Source organism: Balaenoptera musculus, chromosome X (assembly GCF_009873245.2).
Source record: "Balaenoptera musculus isolate JJ_BM4_2016_0621 chromosome X, mBalMus1.pri.v3, whole genome shotgun sequence".
NCBI lineage: Eukaryota > Metazoa > Chordata > Mammalia > Artiodactyla > Balaenopteridae > Balaenoptera > Balaenoptera musculus.
Window position 1 is genome coordinate 120,019,315 of NC_045806.1, and position 15,720 is coordinate 120,035,034.

General features: G+C 39.7%; 1 pseudogene; it reads left to right on the forward strand.

Moving 5' to 3' along the window:
• The first annotated feature begins 2,453 nt into the window (after positions 1 to 2,453).
• On the forward strand, positions 2,454 to 6,642 carry LOC118888377 (annotated as a pseudogene).
• The last annotated feature ends 9,078 nt before the right edge of the window (positions 6,643 to 15,720 follow it).

The following is a 15,720-nucleotide window of genomic DNA, read 5'->3' on the forward strand; positions in this document are numbered from 1 at the left end:
GACAGCATTGAGTAGGAGAGTATCATTGTCAAGTAGCTAATGATCTAGAAAAGGGAGACAGACATGGAAAGAGAGCATGGCAATGGAGACAAGAGTAGAGTCAAGCCGACCAACTAGGAGACTCTTCTCACTGTTTAGGCAAGAAACGATGAGGGTCAGAGAGATGTTTAAGTGGCAAAAACTACAGCACTTTTAGGGAGGAGAGAAAGGATGAGTGTAGGCCATCACCCACCCTGATTTTTGGATGAAAGAGAGTGATCACAGTGGCAAAGGAAAGAAAAGGGCCATTGAGGAATATTTTAGATGCAGAACTACAAGTCTTGGCAACTGGTAAGGTTTTGAGGAAGAGACAGAAATCAAATGATGACTGAGCTTTGAAGCCAGGGAGGCTGCAAGGATGGTACTTACTGTTCGTACCCAAAGCAAAGATTCTGGGAGAAGGAGAGAGGAAAAGAATTTGAAAAATAGATATTCATTCTTAATTTTCACAACCTTCTCCTCAAACTTAAAGCCTGCCTTTTTATGCAGTACTTGGGAAGTGCAGCTTTAAGTTTTATTTAAAATAGAAAATTTTGACGTTTTGACTAGAGAAATAAGCAGTTTCATCCATAGTGTGAGAAGGAAAGTCAGGACTACAAATAACAAACACTGAACTAGTGGCCTAAGCCCAGCCACTCTCTTTCACCAACTACCTCTTAGTCCACCACATCCAGAGAACGGCAAAGATTTTTAAAGAGGAAAGATTTCATGTAGGGAGAAATATACTTAAAGAAAACCAAAATTCAAGTATATAATTGCACCCAAAAAAGAAACTTAGGCAATTTTTGTGAGCTTTGGGCATCAGGAATACTCACTGATGGTCTGAAAAAATTAATTTCTGGGCTAGATTTGATTGTAAGTGAGAAGATAGCCTTCCAGAACCAAATTTTTTAAAATTCAAGTATTATTTTACAAGAAGTAGAAGCAAACATGCATCTCTGATGGTTAAGTTGGCTTCAAGTTTCTGCAAAGAGAACTTTGAGCCAACTTTCTACCCTCTGAACCTTCCCGCTGGCTATAATTTATGTCCATGAACGGCACTCATGTAAACATGTCCAACTTTCTATGGGTACTTGGAAAAAATTGGCCTCAGAATATGGTCTATTCAGTGGCTGCCCAGAACTTAATTAAAATTCCCAATGGACTAAGCTGACTTCAAGTGGTGTCATAACTAAACTTCCTAAAACTCTTCTGCAGAAAAATGTGACATGAATCCCAAGTCCAGCCACGATCAATCTTGAACACTCCAAGCGCCATAATTCATGTTGAAGCTGTCTCTACACTGGCAAGTGTTTTCCAAACCAAATTTATGTTTAAGCAAATGAGCAATTCATTTGGAACAGGCTTAACAGATCAAATGCATTTGTATTGGTAGAAAATGATTTTCCAAAGAGTCATGGAGGCAAAACAAAGACCTTCTTTGAGTAAACCTGACTTGCTTCAAAAACATACCCAAAGTCTTCGAAAAATCATTTCCATTTCCCTAGTCACCTGTGAGATCTCACCATGAGACTGATGATGTTGCTGGGGGAAATTCTGTTCTTCAAGAGTTTAACAACGTAATAGGGAGATGAGTGTGTCTTCGTGGAAAGCAATGGATTTTGGAAGCAGAGAGACCTAGATTCAAATATCGGTTCTGCCACTCTTAATTTTTGGCATGTAACGTAACCTCTTTTGCCTTAGCTTCCTGTGTTTTCAAAAGGGATTATGCCACCAATGTCATATCAGCGTCACAAGAATCAAATGAGACAATGTACATAAAGTAACTAGAATGATGCCTAGTATAAGGTACACAGTAGACAGATTTTAGGTACTTTTTCCTTTATTTTGCTAGAAAGAAAACAGCCATGCACGTATTGCAAAATGCCACCCTCACCTTGGTACATCTCTAGGTTGCAGCCATGAAATCTGCATTTGTCACCCTTTCTTTTACTTCTGTTCATATTCAAGTTAATTTCCCCTTCTATTCTCAGAACTGCTTTGTTGTAGCCTCTTTTATTTTCCAAGATAGAGCTTAATTTTTTCCTCCAGAAAGTCTTCCCCATGTCATCAGAAACCACGTACTGACCCAGTACATCTCATGGCTATATTAACCTGATCTATCTCCCCCACAGATGCTCAACATTTTGAGGGTGGAGCCAACGTCTAACTGAATTGCTCCCAAGTGTGCTAAGCTCATATCAGGTGATGAGGTCAGTTGGTATGAAACTGGTATATTAGGGCTTTAGTAGAGGGGACGGTAGAAGTAGGAGGAGAGGTGGTCAGAGAGACTAGCGTAAGCTTGACCATCTAAGTTTAGATTTTATTCTACTGGCAATGGGAAGACAGTAGAGGAATGGCAAGTCTGACTTCTATTTTATAAGAGCCACACTCTCCTGAAGTACATAAATCAATATTCAGAGGGTGGAAGAAACATGACCAGTTATCAGACGATTGTAACAGTCCAGGAGAGAGCTAACGACGGTTTACATGGTTTGGTAGAGGGGGCTGTGGAAGAAGAGGACATGTCTGAGATGCAGTCAACACAGTTTGCTGGTGGACTGTATACAGGGGTGAGAGCAAGGAGTCAAGAATGATCCCGGGCTTCCCTGGTGGCGCAGTGGTTAAGAATCCGCCTGTCAATGCAGGGGACACGGGTTCGAGCCCTGGTCCGGGAAGATCCCACATGCCGCGGAGCAACTAAGCCTGTGCGCCACAACTACTGAGCCTGAGCTGTAGAGCCCATGAGCCACAAGTACTGAAGCCCGTGTGCCTAGAACCCGTGCTCCGCAACAAGAGAAGCCACCACAATGAGAAGCCCATGCACCGCAATGAAGAGCAGCCCCCGCTCACCACAACTAGAGAAAGCCCACGCACAGCAACGAAGACCCAACGCAGCCAAAAATAAAATAAATAAATTTACTTTAAAAATACTTTAAAAGACAAAAAAGAATGATCCCAAGTTTTGCAGCCTGGGCAACCGGGTGAACGACGACGCAGTCTGCTGAGACAGGGAACATCCTGAGCACGTCTCCCTCCTGTGCAGGACTGTGTTTCACTCATCCTCTTCTCCCCACTGCTTATCACAGTGCCTGACAGACAAGTAGCGCCTGACACACGCAAGTTGCAGAAATGGTCTGCTGGATTTCCCATAGCACAAAGCATCCTTAACATTTGAAATGTTTCCTGTGATCCTTTGGGCTTTAACTGAACTGAAGCACAGATTCACTGTTTACTACAACGTTGTAAGAATGTGGGTTTTCCATTCTGTGGGCTTAAACTCTAGATGGCTGAAGGCCAAACAGGATTCTGTCTTCATGCAGCATAACGAGGCCATGCATCACGCTCCTCTAGCGACGTACCTACTCAGGACCTAGGAAATCCTGAATAATGATAAACTACTCCAAGTGATGGTCTGAGGCTGCCAGAATGAGATATTCATGTGGGATTAGTCAAGGAGTGTAAGCTTACTGAGGACAAAGCCTGTGAGGGACTTAACTCCATACACATTAGAGGACGTTGCACATATTAGGCCAGACTGTATGTCTAACACTGCTATATAATTTTCATACATCTAGTTTAGTACAAAAATAAGTATGTGTAGAAAGGGGATGAAATTAACCATGATAAATTGTAAACAATCAAGAAGACTCACCTACAAAGAACTTTAAGAGTAAATTACGATATCTTCTAGTGTCATCTACTGCTTACTTCTTGAGATACAGAATGAGTCTAGTTGATCTCTTTCACCGTTTTAATGATATGCATCCTTAAGATTAATATACAAGAAGCTTTTTCAGTACAGCCATTATCTTGGCACCCACTCAGGGTAACGAAATTTCTTACATCACTGGGCATAGGGCAGGACTCCTAGACCTCATCACTACTGACATTGGGGTTGGGTAACTCTTCGTTTCGGGGGGCTGCCCCGTGCACTGTAGAACGTTTAGCAGTATCCCTGGACTCTACATGCTAGCAGCTACTCTACATGCTAGCGGCAACCTCACTCCAACCGTGATATCCAAAAATGTCTCCAGACACCGCCAAATGTTCCCTAGGGGGCAAAACCATCCTAACTGAGAACCTCTAGTACAGGGAAAAGGAATTAATATTCATACATTCATTTATTCATCCTATAAACTATTTGAATGCCTACCAAGAAGTAAGCAAGCCTCTGGGAATACACTGGGGAATGAAACAGATGTGGTCTCTGCCGAAATGGAGCTTCCAGCAGAAAAGAGAAAGAGGCAACCAACAAGTACACAAATACATGCCTGCAATAAGTTTTGTTTTCTTTTGTTTTTTACAGTAGGTCCTTGTCGGTTATCTATTTTAAATATAGCAGTGTGTACATGTCAATCCCAAACTCCCAATCTATCCCTCCCTCCGCACCCTGCCCTCCCCCCAGCCGTAACCTTAAGTTTGTTCTGTAAGTCTCTGAGTCTGTTTTGTAAATAAGTTCATTTGTATCATTTTTTTTAAGATTCTGCATATAAGCAATATCACATGATATTTATCTTTCTCTGTCTGACTTACTTCACTTAGTATGATAATCTCCAGGTCCATCCACGTTGCTGCAAATGGCATTATTTCATTCATGCCTGCAATAAGTTTTATGAAAGAAAAGGATGTCCTAGACAGGATAGTGAGGGATGGCATCTATGAAGAGGTGGCATTTAAACTGTGACCTGAAGAATGAGGAGAAGCCGGCCAGGGAAGAGTGGGAAGAGGAGTGTCTGAGTCCGAGAGAACAGCATGTGTGAAGCCCTTGCTATGACCCAGACAGTGTGCTGGTCCCACTCCACGCACGTGTCGTTTAGGAAGGGCGCCCTAGGTCCTGGCTGTCCACAGCAATCCCACGTGCACCTGTGGCCCTCTGATTATTCGGATGATGAATTAGACTGCCACCTTACATTCAAATATTACAACATTTGAAGGGGATTTGGTTCCTCTCTCTATGCTACACATAGGTTTGCCTCAGAGATACTGCAAGTTTGGTTCTAGACCACTGCCATAAAGCGAATATGGCACTAAAGCAAGTCATGTGAATTCTTTGGTTTCTCAGTGCATATAAAAGTTATGTTTACACTGTACTGTAGTCTACTAAGTGTGCAATATCTTTCTCTCTAAAAAAAATGATGTTTGTACCTTAATTTAAAAATACTTTATTGCTAAAAAATGCTAACCATAATCTAAGCCTTCAGAGAGTTGTAATCTTTTTGCCTCGATGTTGGTGGCTGCTGACTGATCAGGGTGATGGTTGCCAAAGGTTGGGGTGGCCGTGGCACTTTCTTAAAATAAGACAACAATGAAGTTTGCTGCATTGATTGACTCTTCCCTTCACAAACAATTTCTCTGTAGCATGCAATGCTGTCTGATAGCATTTGACCCACAGTGGAACTTCTTTCAAAATTGGAGTCAGTCCTCTCAAACCCTGCTGCTGCTTTATCAACTAAGTTGATGTCATGTTGGAAATCTTCTGTTGTCATTTCAACAATCTTAACAGCATCTTCAACAGAAGTAGATTCCATCTCAAGACACTTTCTTTGCTCATCCATAAGAAGCGACTCCTCATCCATTAAGGTTTTATCATGAGATTGCAGCAATCCAGTCACATCTTCACGCTCCACTTCTACTTCTATTTCTCTTGCTATTTCCACCACAAATGCAATAACTTCCTCCACTGAGGTCTTGAACCCCACAGAGTCATCCATGAGGGTTGGAATCAACTTCTTCCACACTCCTGTGATTGTTGATATTTTGACCCCTTCACATGAATCACAGATGTGACTCCTTCCTTTCCAGAAGGTTTTCAATTTACTTTGCCCAGATCCACCAGAGAATCACTATCTATGGGCTGCTATAGCCTTAGGAAATGTATTCCTTAAATAGTAAAACTTGAATGTTGAAATGACTCCTTGATCCACGGGCTGCAGAATGGATGTTGTGTTAGCAGGCAGGAAAACAACATGAATCTCCTTGTATATCTCCATCACAGCTCTTGGGTGACCAGGTGCTTTGTCAGTGAGCAGTAATGTTTTGAAATGATTCTTTTTTTCAGAGCAGTAAGTGGGCTTAAAATATTTAGTAGCCTGTGGGCCGGCGCAGCACCCTTTCTTTCGGATCCGCCATCTGCAGTGGCACTGCTGCCAGTTTGCAGATTTTCGTGAAGACCCTGACAGGAAGACCATCACTCTCGAGGTTGAACCCTTGGATACAATAGAAAATGTAAAGGCCAAGATCCAGGACAAGGAAGGAATTTCCCCTGACCAGCAAAGACTGATCTTTGCTGGCAAGCAACTGGAAGATGGACGTACTTTGTCTGACTACAACATTCAAAAGGAGTCCGCTCTTCATCTTGTGTTGAGACTTCATGGTGGTGCCAAGAAAAGGAAGAAGAAGTCTTACACCACTCCCAAGAAGAACAAGCATAAGAGAAAGAAGGTTAAGCTGGCTGTCCTGAAATACTATAAGGTGAATGAGAATGGCAAAATCAGTCGCCTTCGTCGGGAGTGCCCTTCAGATGAATATGGTGCTGGACTTTTTATGGCCAGCCACTTTGACAGACATTACTGTGGCAAATGTTGTCTGACCTATTGTTTCAACAAACCAGAACACAAGTAATTGTATATTGGTTAATAAAAGACATGAACTAATGGAAAAAAAATATTTAGTAGACCACGTTGTCAACAGATGTGCTGTCATCCAGACTCTGTTGTTCCATTTATAAAGCACAGGAAGAGTAGATTTAGCATAATTCTTAAGGGCCCTAGGAGTTTCAGAGTGGTAAGTGAGCACTGGCTTCAACTGAAAGTCACCAGCTGCACTGACCCCTAACAGGAGAGTCAGCCTGTCCTTTGAAGCTTTGAAACTAGGCATTGGCTTCTCCTCTCTAGCTATGAAAGTCCTACATGGCATCTTCTTCCAATAGAAGACTGTTTCATCTATATTGAAATTCTGTTGTTTAGTGTAGCCACCTTCATTAATGATCTTAGCTAGATCTTCTGGATAACTTGCTGCAGCTTCTATATCAGCACTTGCTGCTTCACCTTGTACTTTTATGTTATATATATGGCTTCCTTCCTTAAACCTCATGAACCAAACTCTGCTAGCTTCAAACTATTCTTCTTCTGCAGTTTCTTCACCTCTCTCAACCTTCACAGAATTGAAGAGTTAGGGCCTTGCTCTAGATTAGGCTTTGGATTAAAGGAATGTTGTGGCTGCTTTGACCTTTTATCCAGACCATTAAAACTTTCTCCAGATCAGCAATAAGGCTGTTTCACTTTCTTATCTTTTGCATGTTCACTGGAGTAGCACTTTTATTTTCCTTCAAGGACTTCTCCTTTGCATTTGCAACTTGGTTAACTGTTTGGTGCAAGAGGCCTAGCTTGTGGCCAGTCCTGGATTTCAACATACCTTCTTCACTAAGCTTAATCATTTCTGGTTTTTGATTTAAAGTGAGAGATGTGTGACTCTTCCTTTCACACTTAGAGGTCATTGTAGGATTACTTATTGGCCTAATTTCAATACTGTTGTGTCTCAGGGAATAGGGAGGCCTGAGGGGAGGGAGAGAGTCGAGGAAATGGCCAGTGGGTGGAGCACTCAGAACACACACAACATTTATCGATTAACTTCCCTGTCTTATATGGGCACAGTTTGTGGCCCTAAAACAATGACAACACTAACATCACAGATCACTAATCACACATCACCATAACAAATATAATAATAATGGAAAAGTTTGAAATACTGCAAGGATTACCAAAATGTGACAGGGACATGAAGTGAGCAAATGCCATTGGAAAAATGGTGCCAACAGACTTTCTGGACACAGGGCTGCCACAAACCCTCAACTTGTAAAAAAAAAAGAAAAAAAAATGGTATCTGCAAAGTGCAATAAAGTGAAGCACAATAAAACAAGGTCTGCCTGTATAAGAAAATTGAGCCCCATTTAGGTCAAGTAATTTGTACAAGTTCAAAAGTTAATAGGTGACAAAACCAGGGTATAAAATTTGTGTCCCACCTGACTCCAAAGTCAATGCTTTTAACTACTCTGCTTTAATGTCTCCCATAGGGAGGGGAAGGGTGAAATAAGATAGAAGTACTAAGCAGATATGAGATAGTAAAAGTGGAAGTGATAATGTGAAGCACAATAAATATTTGAAGAAATGATATGCTTTGCAATGAGATTAAAGCTGGGATTGGGATCATTGGAACCTGATGGCATGATGGCTCCAACAGGACCTGCAATCATGTGTTCTTAGAAGATCAGAAGCAACTTCCTCACCAAAGTGGTTCTGGAGGACTATTCACAAAGCACGTGGTTGATGGTGGCATCAGTGTATAATAAAAGAAACCCTGCACAGAAGTCAGTTACAAAGGTTCAATTTTTGGCTAAGACACCTACTAGACACGGGACCTGAAGTGAGTTTCAACCACTGAGATTATTTCCTCATCTCCATAATAGATATACGGGCACAAATCCTACCTAAATCACGGTTTGTCAAGAGACTCAAATAAGGTAATGCCTGTGAATGTGCTGTGTAAACTAGAAAGTACAATTTACCATCCTAGTAAAAGCAGGCTTTTAAATATATATATAGCCAATATTTTATTTTTATTTTTGTTTTTTTATTTAATTTTTTATTGAAGTATAGTTGATGTACAATATTATATGTTACAGGTATATAATAGAGTAATTCACAATTTTTAAGAATTATGCTCCATTTATAGTTATTATAAAGTATTGGCTATAGTCCCTGTATTGTACAATATATCCTTGTAGTTTATTTTTTTTTGGGGGGTGATGCGCTGCATGGCTTGTGGGATCTTAGTTCCCTGACCAGGGATTAAACCCGGGCCCTCAGCAGTGAAAGCGCGGAGTCCTAACCACTGGACCGCCATGGAATTCCCTCCTTGTAGTTTATTTTATACCTAATAGTTTGTACTTCTTAATCCCCTACCCCTATCTTGCCCATCCTCCCTTCCCTCTCCCTACTGGTAACCAGTAGTTTGTTCTCTATATCTGTGAGTCTGCTTCTTTTTTCTTATATTCACCAGTTTGTTGTATTCTTTAGATTTAACATATAAGTGTTAACATACAGTATTTGTCTTTCTCTGTCTGACTTATTTTACTTTGTGTAATGCCCTCCAAGTTCATCCATGTTGCTGCAAATGGCAAAATTTCATTCTTTTTTATGGTGGAGTAGTATTCCATTGTATATATATATACCACATCTTCTTTATCTATTCATCTCTTGATGGACACTTAGGTTGCTTCCACATCTTGGCAACTGTAAACAATGCTGCTATGAACACTGGGGTGCATGTATCTTTTCGAATTAGTGTTTTTGTATTTTTCAGATATATACCCAGGAGTGGAATTGCTGGGTCATATGGTAGAAGGAAATAAAAGGAATCCAAATTAGAAAGGAAGAAGTAAAACTGTCACTATTTGCAAGTGACATGATACTATACATAGAAAATAAAGATGCCACCAGAAAACTACTAGAGCTCATTAATAAATCTGATAAAATTGCAGGATACAAAATTAATATACAGAAATCTGTTGCATTTCTATACACTAATAATCAACTATCAGAAAGTGAATTAAGGAAACAATCCTATTTACCAACACCTCAAAAAGAATGAAATACCTAGGAGTAAACCTAATTAAGGAGGCAAAATAATTATACCCTCAAAACTATAAGATGCTGATGAAAGAAATTGAAGATGACACAAACAGATGGAAAGATATACCATGTTCTTGGATTGGAAGAATCAATATTGTTAAAATGACCATACTACCCAAGGCAATCTACAGATTCAATGCAATTCCTTCAAAATACCAATGGCATTTTTCACAGAACTAGAACAAAAAATTTAAAAATTCGTATGGAAACACAAAAGCCCCTGAATAGCCAAAAGAATCTTGAGAAAGAACAGAGCTGGAGGAATCATGCTCCCTGACTTCAGACTATACTACAAAGCTAAGGTAATCAAAACAGCATGGTACTGGAATAAAAACAGACACATAGAGCAATGGCACAGAATAGAAAGCCCAGAAATAAACCCACACACTTACAGTCAATTAATCTATGACAAAGGAGGCAAGACTATACAATGGAGAAAAGACAGTGTCTTCAATAAGTGGAGCTGGGAAAACTGGATAGCTACATATAAAGGAATGAAATTAGAACATTCTCTAAAACCAGATACAAAAATAAACTCAAAATGGATTAAAGACCTAATGTAAGACCAGAAACCATAAAGCTCCTGGAAAAAAATATAAGTAGAACACTCTTTGACATAAATCATAGCAATATTTTCTTGGATCAGTCTCCTAAAGCAAAGGAAATAAAAACAAAAATAAACAAATGGGACCTAATTAAACTTAAAAGCTTTCATGCAAAAAAAAAAAAAAAAAAGCTTTCATGCAGCAAAGGAAACCATAAACAAAATGAAAAAACAACCTATTGAATGGGAGAAAATATTTGCAAATGATATGGCCAATAAGGGGTTAATATCCAAAATATATAAACAGCTCATACAACTCAACATCAAAAAAAAACCCAAAAAACAACCCAATGAAAAAATGGGCAGATGATCTGAACAGACATTTTTCCAAAGAAGACATACAGATGGTCACCAGGCACATGAAAAGATACTCAGTATCGCTAATCACAAGGGAAATGCAAATCAAAACCACAATGAGATATCACTTCACACTTGTCAGAATGGCTATCATCAAAAAGAACACAAATAAATGTTGGCGAGGATGTGGATTAAACGGAACCCTTGTACGCTGTTGGTGGGAACATAAATTGGTGCAGCCACTGTGGAAAACAATAGGAGATTCCTCAAAAAACTAAAAAAAATTAGGTTTTTTGAGCCATTAGCATTTCTGCTTAGGTATTCAGTCAACTTCTTTATTTTTTCAATACACTGAATTCTTCAGAAGATCTGAAGATCCCTGGTGGTGCAGTGGTTAAGAATCCACCTGCCAATGCAGGGGACATGGGTTCGAGCCCTGGTCCGGGAAGATCCCATATGCCGTGGAGCAACTAAGACTGTGTGTCACAACTACTGAGCCTGCACTCTAGAGCCCGCGAGCCACAACTACTGAGCCCGCGAGCCACAACTACTGAAGCCCATGTGCCTAGAGCCCGTGCTCCGCAACAAGAGAAGCCAACGCAATGAGAAGCTCGCTCACCACAACGAACAGTAGCCCCTGCTTGCCACTAGAGAAAGCCCACGTGCAGAAACAAAGACTCAACACAGCCAAAAATTTAAAAAATAAATAAATAAATCTATAAAAAATAATGCGCGTTCTCCTGGGAAGGAATATAGATGTGACATTTTTTCATGTCTTGGTTGAACTGTCTGGTCAGATACACTAGTCTGGTTGTAGCTGGATGTAGCAGCTTGATGGACCTGTATGCCACTACATCAGTGTTCCCCATTCCACGATGGCCTTCACGAGCTCACCCACAACAGAATTTACTGTATGGCTCTCACAGTTGTTTCTAGTTGGGGAAAAGACTAAACAAGAGAAAAAGAGAAAGTATAGCACTCTGTTCTAGGCAGAAATTACCAAATATCAAGTTGGCATTGCAGTGGTACTTTTTCATATCCATCTGTGCTTGCCTGCTTGTACAATCAACACTTATTGTCTGGGATTTCAAGCAGATTAAAAAAATATTTCTAGAAATACAGTGCCCCTTTGACCTTTAATCAACCTTTCAATTGTCATTTGCTATAACAGAAGAATGTTGGAAAATGCCTATTCTTTTACCTCATTATTTCTTTTCACATAGAGGGGCTGTATTATTTTTTTTTCTTTTACAGTAGAACAGAAATAAAATTTCTCAACTTATTTGGAAGGGGGTTTTAAGTGACTATCTAAAGTAGCTTCCATGGTGTCTTTTTTTTTTTTTTTTCGGGTTTTTTGTTTGTTTTGTTTTATTTATTTATTTATTTATTTATTTATTTTTGGCTGTGTTGGGTCTTCGTTTCTGTGCGAGGGCTTTCTCTAGTTGCGGCGAGTGGGGGCCACTCTTCATTGCTGTGCGCAGGCCTCTCACTGTCGCGGCCTCTCTTGTTGCGGAGCACAGGCTCCAGACGCACAGGCTCAGTAATTGTGGCTCACGGGCCCAGCTGCTCCGCGGCACGTGGGTTCCTCCCAGACCAGGGCTCGAACCCGTGTCCCCTGCATTGGCAGGCAGATTCTCAACCACTGTGCCACCAGGGAAGCCCCATGGTGTGTTTTTTTTTTTTTTTTTTTTTAAGATTTTTAGAAATTTCATGTAATGTCTGAAACATTTATATAAACATATTTCCATACATATTTCCATACAAATACAAATATAAGATTTTTAGAAATTTCATGTAATGTCTGAAACATTTATATTAACATATTTCCATACATATTTCCATACAAATACAAATATAAGATTTTTAGAAATTTCATGTAATGTCTGAAACATTTATATTAACATATTTCCATACAAATAACCCAATGAAAGTTTAGTATTAGTTGTTTTGTTTTTTTTTTGTTTTGTTTTTTTTTTTTAATTTATTTATTTATTTATTTATTTTTGGCTGTGTTGGGTCTTCGTTTCTGTGCGAGGGCTTTCTCTAGTTGCGGCAAGCGGGGGCCACTCTTCATCGCGGTGCGCAGGCCTCTCACTATCGCGGCCTCTCTTGTTGCGGAGCACAGGCTCCAGACGCGCAGGCTCAGTAGTTGTGGCACACGGGCCTAGTTGCTCCGCGGCATGTGGGATCTTCCCAGACCAGGGCTCGAACCCGTGTCCCCTGCATTAGCAGGCAGATTCTCAACTGCTGCGCCACCAGGGAAGCCCTGTTTGTTTTTTTATACTGCAGGTTCTTATTAGGCATCAGTTTTATACACATCAGTGTATACATGTCAATCCCAATCGCCCAATTCAGCACACCACCATCCCCACCTCACCGCAGTTTTCCCCCCTTGGTGTCCATATGTCCATTCTCTACATCTGTGTCTCAACTTCTGCCCTGCAAACTGGCTCATCTGTACCATTTTTCTAGGTTCCGCATATATGCATTAATATACGATATTTGTTTTTCTCTTTCTGACTTACTTCACTCTGTATGACAGTCTCTAGATCCATCCACGTCTCAACAAATGACTCAATTTCGTTCCTTTTTATGGCTGAGTAATATTCCATTGTATATATGTACCACATCTTCTTTATCCATTCGTCTGTTGATGGGCATTTAGGTTGCTTCCATGACCTGGCTATTGTAAATAGTGCTGCAATGAACATTCGGGTGCATGTGTCTTTTTGAATTACGGTTTTCTCTGGGTATATGCCCAGTAGTGGGATTGCTGGGTCATATGGTAATTCTATTTTTAGTTTTTTAAGGAACCTCCATATTGTTCTCCATAGTGGCTGTATCAATTTACATTCCCACCAACAGTGCAAGAGGTTTCCCTTTTCTCCACACCTTCTCCAGCATTTGTTGTTTGTAGATTTTCTGATGATGCCCATTCTAACAGGAGTGAGGTGATACCTCATTGTAGTTTTGATTTGCATTTCTCTAATAATTAGTGATGTTGAGCATCTTTTCATGTGCTTCGTGGCCGTCTGTATGTCTTCTTCGGAGAAATGTCTATTTAGGTCTTCTGCCCATTTTTGGATTGGGGTGTTTGTTTCTTTGATATTGAGCTGAATGAGCTGTTTATATATTTTGGAGATTAATCCTTTGTCCGTTGATTCATTTGCAAATATTTTCTCCCATTCTGAGGGTTGTCTTTTCATCTTGTTTATGGTTTCCTTTGCTGTGCAAAAGCTTTGAAGTTTCATTAGGTCCCACTTGTTTATTTTTGTTTTTATTTCCATTACTCTAGGAGGTGGATCAAAAAAGATCTTGCTGTGATTTATGTCAAAGAGTGTTCTTCCTATGTTTTCCTCTAAGAGTTTTATAGTGTCCAGTCTTATATTTAGGTCTCTAATCCATTTTGAGTTTATTTTTGTGTATGGTGTTAGGGAGTATTCTAATTTCATTCTTTTACATGTAGCTGTCCAGTTTTCCCAGCACCACTTATTGAAGAGACTGTCTTTTCTCCATTGTATATCTTTGCCTCCTTTGTCATAGATTAGTTGACCATAGGTGCGTGGGTTAATCTCTGGGCTTTCTATCTTGTTCCATTGATCTATGTTTCTGTTTTTGTGCCAGTACCATATTGTCTTGATTACTGTAGCTTTGTAGTATAGTCTGAAGTCAGGGAGTCTGATTCCTCCAGCTCCATTTTTTTCCCTCAAGACTGCTTTGGCTATTCGGGGTCTTTTGTGTCTCCATACAAATTTTAAGATGATTTGTTCTAGCTCTGTAAAAAATGCCATTGGTAATTTGATAGGGATTGCATTGAATCTGTAGATTGCTTTGGGTAGTATACTCATTTTCACAATGTTGATTCTTCCAATCCAAGAACATGGTATATCTCTCCATCTGTTGGTATCATCTTTAATTTCTTTCATCAGTGTCTTATAGTTTTCTGCATACAGGTCTTTCGTCTCCCTAGGTAGGTTTATTCGTAGGTATTTTATTCTTTTTGTTGCAATGGTAAATGGGAGTGTTTCCATAATTTCTCTTTCAGATTTTTCATCATTAGTGTATAGGAATGCAAGAGATTTCTGTGCATTCATTTTGTATCCTGCAACTTTACCATATTCATTCATTAGCTCTAGCAGTTTTCTGGTGGCAGTTTTAGGATTCTCTATGTATAGTATCATGTCATCCGCAAACAGTGACAGTTTTACTTCTTCTTTTTCAATTTGTATTCCTTTTATTTCTTTTTCTTCTCTGATTGCCATGGCTAGGCCTTCCAGAACTATGTTGAATAATAGTGGTGACAGTGGACATCCTTGTCTCGTTCCTGATCTTAGAGGAAATGCTTTCAGTTTTTCACCATTGAGAATGATGTTTGCTGTGGGTTTGTCATATATGGCCTTTATTATGTTGAGGTAGGTTCCCTCTATGCCCACTTTCTGGAGAGTTTTTATCAGAAATCGGTGTTGAATTTTGTCAAAAGCTTTTTCTGCATCTATTGAGATGATCATATGGTTTTTATTCTTCAATTTGTTAATATGGTGTATCACATTGATTGATTTGCGTATATTGAAGAATCCTTGCATCCCTGGGATAAATCCCACTTGATCGTGGTGTATGATCCTTTTAATGTGTTGCTGGATTCTGTTTGCTAGTATTTTGTTGAGGATTTTTGCATCTATATTCATCAGTGATATTGGTCTGTAATTTTCTTTTTTTGTAGTGTCTTTGTCTGGTTTTGGTATCAGGGTGATGGTGGCCTCATAGAATGAGTTTGGGAGTGTTCCTTCCTCTGCAATTTTTTGGAAGAGTTTGAGAAGGATGGGTGTTAGCTCTTCTCTAAATGTTTGATAGAATTCACCTGTGAAGCCATCTGGTCCTGGACTTTTGTTTGTTGGAAGATTTTTAATCACAGTTTCAATTTCATTACTTGTGATTGGTCTGTTCATATTTTCTGTTTCTTCCTGATTCAGTCTGGGAAGGTTATACCTTTCTAAGAATTTGTCCATTTCTTCCAGGTTGTCCATTTTATTGGCATAAAGTTGCTCGTAGTAGTCTCTTAGGATGCTTTGTATTTCTGTGGTGTCTGTTGTAACTTCTCCTTTTTCATTT